Genomic DNA, 7,852 nt, shown 5'->3' with positions numbered 1-7,852 from the left:
TTCTAAAGAGAGGTAAAACACAAAGGCAGGAGGTTGTTACTTCCTGTGGCTATCTACATTTTTCACAGTAAGTTGATACAGCAAGCTAATAAATCACACTGTACATTACATATATTTTGATATGATGACCTCATTGAAAACTAGTTCAAGAAGTTCAGTCATGGGTAAAAATGTGACTTTTTGGTCACCACAGTCAAGGATTTAATATTTTCATAGTTGTTTTTTTTTTAATTAAGTAAAATACTGTAGTTCTTTAAAACAGTTAGATTATTTTTAGTAGTATATACCAAAACAGAAAGGAAATCAAATCTGTTTCATGATGTAAATAGATTGCTGCCAGGGGTCGAGAACTGGGAAACTTCTGATTTATATTTATGAAAGAATACAGGTATTCGTTCCCCCCTGCCCCACTGCCATACATACTGTTACCTACCAGGATGAAGGCGTTAACGTCTTTTGCTTCTTATTGTCACTGATCATTTCCAGAGGAGAGATGTGACAGACATGAGACATTGGAAGCATGGAGACTTCAGACTATTATATTGAGATGTGCCAGAAGCTACAGGCAAATGGAATATTTGTAGACCTTTGTATCAGTAAGTGTTATACATATCTTCGTGTTTCTAGCTCCTGTTTGAAAGATGAAGTGCAGCAGCCCAAAAGTTATAGCACTTACTCTTTGAGACTAGATTAAATGTAGTGAGAATTTACAGCTCCATTAATTAGTGAGAGTTCAAATACATTCCAAACTGGATCCTTTAAGAAATTTAGATCTGTCACTGTTTACTTTGTTCTGAGTAAAAATGGAATAGCACAGACACTTGACATTTTCCATATAGTTAAACTAATTGAAATCTTATGCATAGGGTATATTTGAAGAACTTGGTTTATAATTAAGTTATAAGCAACTGTTATATCTAATTGTTGTGATTATATGGGCTACAGAAAGGCTCAAATAACAATTAAGTGGGTCCATGTAACTGAACTAATCAAATCAACAAATTGTCTGTAATGACTCAGTGGTATGAGGGACACAGAGCATATGCATCATGAGTTCTCACTGGTACATTTATTGTCCCAAGCGTCCCTGCTCGTTAAAGCGCCTGTGGCCACATCCAGCATCAAAGCTCTCAATGGCACAGATACATTGATTGCACTTTCCATTGAGTGAACACTACTGGGGAAACTGAGGCAGAAGCATAAGACTCTGAGCCATTGGGGCTCAGAGACTGGGCTCTCTGCCCTCCATTCACATAGCATTGGTCTCACTAACACAGCCCTCCAAGCCAATAAGTCAATTGCAAACAAAAGGCCATATTCACCACTGCACTTTGACTGTATTGCACTGCACTAGCAACCTGAAACAGCGGTCAACTCAATTTAACTGACCAGTAGGCACTGGCTGCTCTGTGCTCCTTTGGCCTACTAGTGAATCTGCCCTTAAAAGTTAAAACTAAATAAGTAAGTAAATACATTTTACAACATGATCTCAGGTTGATTCTATATACCTTCAAACCATTTGAAATAAAACTTGGTAGCAGTCTCTGGGTTTCTTGTTTAGTGTTTGTGTATGAGGTTTTTTTTAGTTTAAAAAAAAACTAGGGAAAGTCTCAGAGAAAAAAATGTTAAGACGAAGTTGTGCTTGAGAGTACAAATCACTTAAGGGAAAAATATGGGGTTAAAATGTAATGTCTCTTTAAAAAAACAGTTTATTCTGATCTGGGCCCACAAATACTAAAATGCCTTAACCATGATCATACAGTTATTGCATGGCAGCGCTGTGCAGGAGAGTTACAGTTGTTTGGGTGCCTTAACTGTGCCTTTCTCACTCTAACATGTTTGGATTTCTTTTGAGTGTAACCTTGTCTCTGAATTTCCTGGGTTTGTGATACTTCGTTTTAGGATAATTACAACATCCGTGTAATTTTTCCACACTTAAGTTATTGGTACATATGCTTAAACATAACTCCATCTGAATGTAATTTTATCTGGTATTAATATATATTTATATAATGAAGCACCAGGCAGGATTTACATGGATCTATTCAGCAGAGACAATTATCTGTAAATGGGGTTGGTGGTTTAACACCCTCAAACTTTCACAGGAAAATACTTCTCCAATCAGTTTCTGCAGAACTGAAGCTTTAGATTTTATTTTAAAAGTGAGGTCCTTCATGGTTCTGAAGATAGTTAACTTACCATGACTCCAGGTGAATGAAACTTAAAGGACTTACCGGTATGCTGGAGTCCTGAGCAAAGGGTGGAGCCTCAACCAGAAGGGGTGGGGCCTTTAAATCCCCAGGCCCTTTAAATCACCGCCTGAGACCCATGGTAGTGGTAGCTGTGGCAGCAGCCAGGAGCCCCAGGGCTCGGGTGGCAATTTAAAGGGCCCCGGGCTCCAGCCATTGTGGGGAGCCTGGGGCCCTTTAAATCGCCACTGGAACCCTGGCAGCGATTTAAAAGGCCTGGTGCTCCTGGCCACCACTACTGCAGCAAAGCGCCGGGCCGTTTAAATCACTGCTGGAGCCATGGGGCTCCCGGCTGTCGATGTTACCCTGTGGCTCCAGCAGCGGGGCTCTGGTGGTGATTTAAAGGGCCAGGGGCTCCGCTGCGATAGTAGTGAGTGGGAGCTCTGGGCCCTTTAAATCACTGCCGGAGCCCCAGGGCTCACAGCCACTGCCACTACCCCAGGGCTCTGGCAGTGGGGCTCTGGCGCCGATTTAAAGGGCCCTTTAAATGGCCAGCCTGGGGAAGCGGCCCCTTGCCGGTATGCTGGACCAGACTGGCTTACTTTCACCTCTGCCATTAATATTAGATGCTGGCCCTTTTTTTTCCCCCCCTCAATCTGCAGCCAGTCTGAAAAGTAGCTCTGACAGGTGTGGACAAGTGTTAATGCTGAAACCAAATATTGACAAGTTAAACATCAACCTTTAAAGCTTTTTATTGAAATGATCAGCAGTGAAAACATCCAATGTGATGTGTTCATTGTTTTCAAAATTAGTGATAGAAAAGTGGGATGCCGTGTGGGAATGCAATCGGCTAATTTTTCTGCTCCCTCCCCTTTCTGTGTGTGTGTGTGTGTGTGTGTGTGTAAATAAATGCATTGCTATGAGCAGTGAAGTCATGCTGTGCTCTCCTTTTGCTCTACTAAGCAGCCTCTGGGTTTCTCCGCCTCTTCCTGGGAGAAAAGAGAGAAATGAGCTGCCACTTGGGGGAATTAAATGATTGTGCTACTAAGTAACAGTTGCTACTGGGCTTCTTCCTTCCCCTACTTCCTGAAGAAGTGGTGGAGGGAAGAGAAAAGCTTCTTCCCTGCACTTCAACTGGCTCTCAGGGTTGTTGAGCAGCAGCTTGTGCACTTTCTCTCTCTCTCTCTGCACAGCACTCTGAGCCGTACCTTAGCTTATTACTGCACTGCTGGAAAAAAAGAGGAGTTGCAGAAGCCCTGTTTAAACTAGGGAAGTTGGGTAAAAATGTCCTACCTATGCTAACACCTTTTTAGTTCCAGCTGTGGGTAGCACTGTTGGGAGCTCCAATAATGATGGGCAATGATGGACTTTTTAGCTCCAGAAGCCTGTACTGTTTGCCTTAGTCATCAGCCTGCAAATGGCCTCAGAAGCCTCATGAAGACATCCTCGGTGGTACGGTATGAATTTAGATGGACTATGTGGGCTAAAGGGTGTTAACATAACCCAGTCACTGCCCAACAGTGTTAAACAAGGTTCGGGGTTTGGTATACAGAGAGCTCAGCCTGCTTAGTACCATGGCAAACACCCCCTTAAACATCCTTTTAAACTTTGATTAAAGACACAGAAGAAGAAAAAACAGTTAAAGCTTTTGAAAGTCTTTCCTGTTAACATCCCTCTTAGCTGTAGAGAGTCTTTAGAAGGAAAAAAGGCCTTGTTTGACAGTCTTTAGGCAGTATTAAACTGTCCTTTTAGGGAAACGAGAAGTAGTTAGTTAAGAAGATAAACACACACAAGAGGGGAGAGAAAAGAACTGCAAAAATAGAAAATACCGCTTCTGTCTCTGGTGTTGACTCACGTGCAGCATCAGCCTTGGAAAAACACACAGCACAGCATGAGAGCTTATCAGCCACCCCTTATCAGACTTGGCAAACTTGTATCAGCTTGGGGATCTTTAGGACATTGCATTTAGCGGTTCTTTCTGCTCATAGGCTTACAGCAGTGTTGTAAAATATACAGTCTTGGCCAGCTAAAGGCAAAAGGAGAGAGATAGGAAAGAAGAAATAAGCTAGGGAGGGAAATGAACACAGTGGAGAAGGTGAAGGGAGGGGCAGGTAGTCTCCGATCCCAGGTGGTGTTTGGAATATATAGCAGAAGCCGATAGAGGTGGCAGTGTCATCGGGGTCCCTCTCTTTGGCCCAGTCTAGTCAGTACATCTCTGAGGATTAGAATGACAAAGGTTTTGGGATGGCAGTCACAAAGGTGAAGCTCACTTCTGGAGCCAACGTTTTTCCCAAAGTCTGTCTTTTTAAGAAATCCAAAAGGAAGTGTTGGGCGGAGCAGCTCATCCCCTCATTACTTTAGCCACCAACAGAGCTCATTTCCATAACACCAGTTTTGGGTCATTGATATTTGGTCTCACAATGTTCTTGTTTGCCAGATGTTATCTTAACACAGTCCTTGACTTACACTGGGGGGAGGGCTAGCTCAGTGATTTAAGCATTGGCCTGCTTAAACCTAGCATTGTGAGCTCAATCCTTGAGGGGGTCACTTAGGGATCTGGAGCAAAATCAGTACTTGGTCCTGCTAGTGAAGGCAGGGGGCTGGACTTAATGACCCTTTAGGGTCCCTTCTAGTTCTAGGAGATAGGTATACCTCCACAATTTAATCAGAAGGCCTTTTTGTTTTTACTAATTCAGTTGCTCAGTCTCCCTTTTGCAACTGTTCCCATCAATATTTATTATTATAGGTTGTTGCGAAACCCTATGAACTTTTTACTGTTGAGCTCGCAATTAGGGTAAATTTGAAGGCCCAATAATCACAACAGTTGTGTAGGGTCTATTTTTTAGAGCAACTGGAATAAGACAGTTTACAGTGCCCAAGGGTTTGAAAGGTTTTTAAAGCGAGGATTTTACAGATGGAAATAAGTTCAAGTTGCCACAATTTGCCAAAGGGCAAATCAAGTACAAAAAGGAGATGTAACTTCTTTTAGCTTGGAAGAAAGAGAACGAAAAAAATGTTTCTTGTGAATTGTTGTCTGTAAAAGGCACTAGGCAGTTCTGATGAAACAGTCTTGATCAAACTAAGCAGAATGAATTATTATTAAAGTAATGTGATAACCTGAACAAAATATATTGACAATAATATCAGAGACACAAAGCTCAATCTTCTGAAAACCTAGTGTGACACCCTTGCCATAATAATATGTGACAAATGGCCTTTAATGTGTGGCCTATAAAATGGAATAATAGAGTAGAGAGCTGGAAATGATGAGATGTTATTTTCTCTACCCATGTGATGCTCTTCTGAAATCTCACTTTCAAAATTTTTCTATATTAGGGAGCATTGACTAATAATTAGAGCAAGAGCCAGTCATGGATTCTTTGGCTTTTGAGCAGACAAATAATTTGGCAGAAGGAAGAAAGCATGTACTTGGTAAGGTATTCTTTAGAAGGCATCAGAATGCTTGAAGTCAGAAATTGAAATACTGCATCATTTCTATTTGTGAGACTGGTGTCATAAAATGTTTTGTTTCTCAGGCCATGCTCCCTTTTGCTCTCTGCTCTTCTCTTGCGCCGACATATCCTATATCTACTTCACATAATTAAGTCAATGGGAGTTGTATCCATGAAATAACTACAGAATAGTGTCCTTTCCAGGTGCTAGAGGCTTTGTTAAACAGAATTTCTGTGCTGATTGTTTTTAGAGATTAAATCCATACAGCTGCCTCCTGATCCTTCTCTGTTGCCTTTCAAAGTTGCAAAAAATTATAAAGTGCTGTTTTGTAGCTCAGTTCATGTTCCTTTTTTTCTGTCCCTCCCTTAGGGCATCTATACTCTATGTGACATTAGCTGCAACTTCCATAAACGCTAATGGAATTTCCACGTGTACATCAATGAGAGAAGATGAAACCTCTTTTAAAAAAAAACAAGTGCAGGTTGGAGCTATTTTTGATTTACTTGGTAGCTAAATCTTCAAATTTGGTTATCTGATGAAATTTTCTGACATCATCTCATTCTGTCATGTACTTCGAAATGAAACATTGTGGCCACTACTATTACGCGATGGCATTTTCCTGCATTTTTCTTGTTCTGCTTTTGGACTATAGTGCCAAGTTTTTTAATTGTCTGACTCCCCTGGTTTGACATGTTTAGTTTTATCCTGGCTTCAGTATAAATTATGATAACTCTACCACCGCTAGTCTGAGAATCAGAAATGAGACTGCATAATAATGTTTATTTCCAATTCAAGTAAAAATTCCAATAATGTCCATCTGGCTAGAAATCTAATTGTGATCTTGCAGTCTAGCCTTCCTCTAAAGTTGACTGCTGTTGAGTACTTGTTATGACTGGGTCCATTTTGTTCATTTGTGTGGTGGTGCGATGTGGGGAAGGGGTTATTCCTGGTCCTGCTATGTGATCTTGGGCACGTCACTTATAGTACAAACTCAGATTCATGCTATTGCACTAAAAGTAGTTGTGTCGATGTTGTGACTTGGGCTGGAGCTCAAGTTCTGAAGCCTACAGATGGGAGTGGGTGTCAGAGTCTTAGCTCCAGCCCAAGCTGCAACTAAAAAACTCTGTCTACACAGCTATTTTTAGCATGGTAACATGAGCCCGAGTGTGCTAACCTGAGCTGGGAGGCTTGGTGCTGCAGGCTGCCACTGACTCTAGATCAGCAGCTCTCAAACTGTGGGTCGGGACCCCAAATTGGTCAGAAACCCAGTTTTCCATCCAAAAAGAGCTTTAATGAAAAAACTTTCAACCAGCTCTCAGGTGCCTTTGGATTTAAAGTTTTGTTCTACATGCACGTGCATGGTTGGTTTGGGATGTGGTGGTATTTTATGTGCAATTTTAGAGGCAATCACTGAAGTAGACACTCTGTTTTCCATCTCTCTCCATGTGTGTAAAGTAGTCTAGCAGAGGGTCACTCTGTACATTACCATACAAGGACAAATTGTGTTTTGTCACTAGACCATTGTATGGGATCAAAGTACATGACTCCATCAGAATGGTGGTTACTGCAGCTTGGTGCAAATATATGATCAAGTATTTGATCTGTTTTCTCTGCCTATCTTTTTTTCTCCTCTAAAGATCCTTTTAAGTTTTCAAAGATGAGAATACATTTAAAATCAAATCAAACTGTTTTGCTGTAGAACTGTGCAACTGTAGAAGTTGCTACACATCCTACTCTGGCGTGGCTGGAAAACTAAACCGTTGCTTCCTTTCTAGCAAAGGTAACTTGACTTCGCACTACCTGACAGTAGTTATAATGTCCAGTCACAGCAGATCTCTGATCAGAGCACTAACAGAAAAACCTTCAAAGTGGGGCTCAGTCTCAGGCATGCACAGTACAGTATGAGATTTTGTGTGTCTGTGTCATAAACAGATAGCTAAGGGTTAATGTCTCTTTCACCTGTAAAGGGTTAACAAACAGGGAACCAAACACCTGACCAGAGGACCAATCAGAGGACAAGATACTTTCAAATCTGGGTGGAGGGAAGCTTGGGTGTGTGTTCTATGTCTGTTCTCTCTAGGCTCTGAGAGTGACCACACATACCTACAGACTCTCTAATCTTCTGTTCCAATTTTGTAAGTACAAAAGTAGAAAGACAGTTTAGTCTTTTTAATTGTTTTTCTGTATTTGCAACTGTGTATCTGGCTGGT

Source organism: Chelonoidis abingdonii, chromosome 1 (genome assembly GCF_003597395.2).
Source record: "Chelonoidis abingdonii isolate Lonesome George chromosome 1, CheloAbing_2.0, whole genome shotgun sequence".
In the NCBI taxonomy this organism is placed as follows: domain Eukaryota; kingdom Metazoa; phylum Chordata; order Testudines; family Testudinidae; genus Chelonoidis; species Chelonoidis abingdonii.
This window is presented reverse-complemented; position numbering follows the sequence as displayed.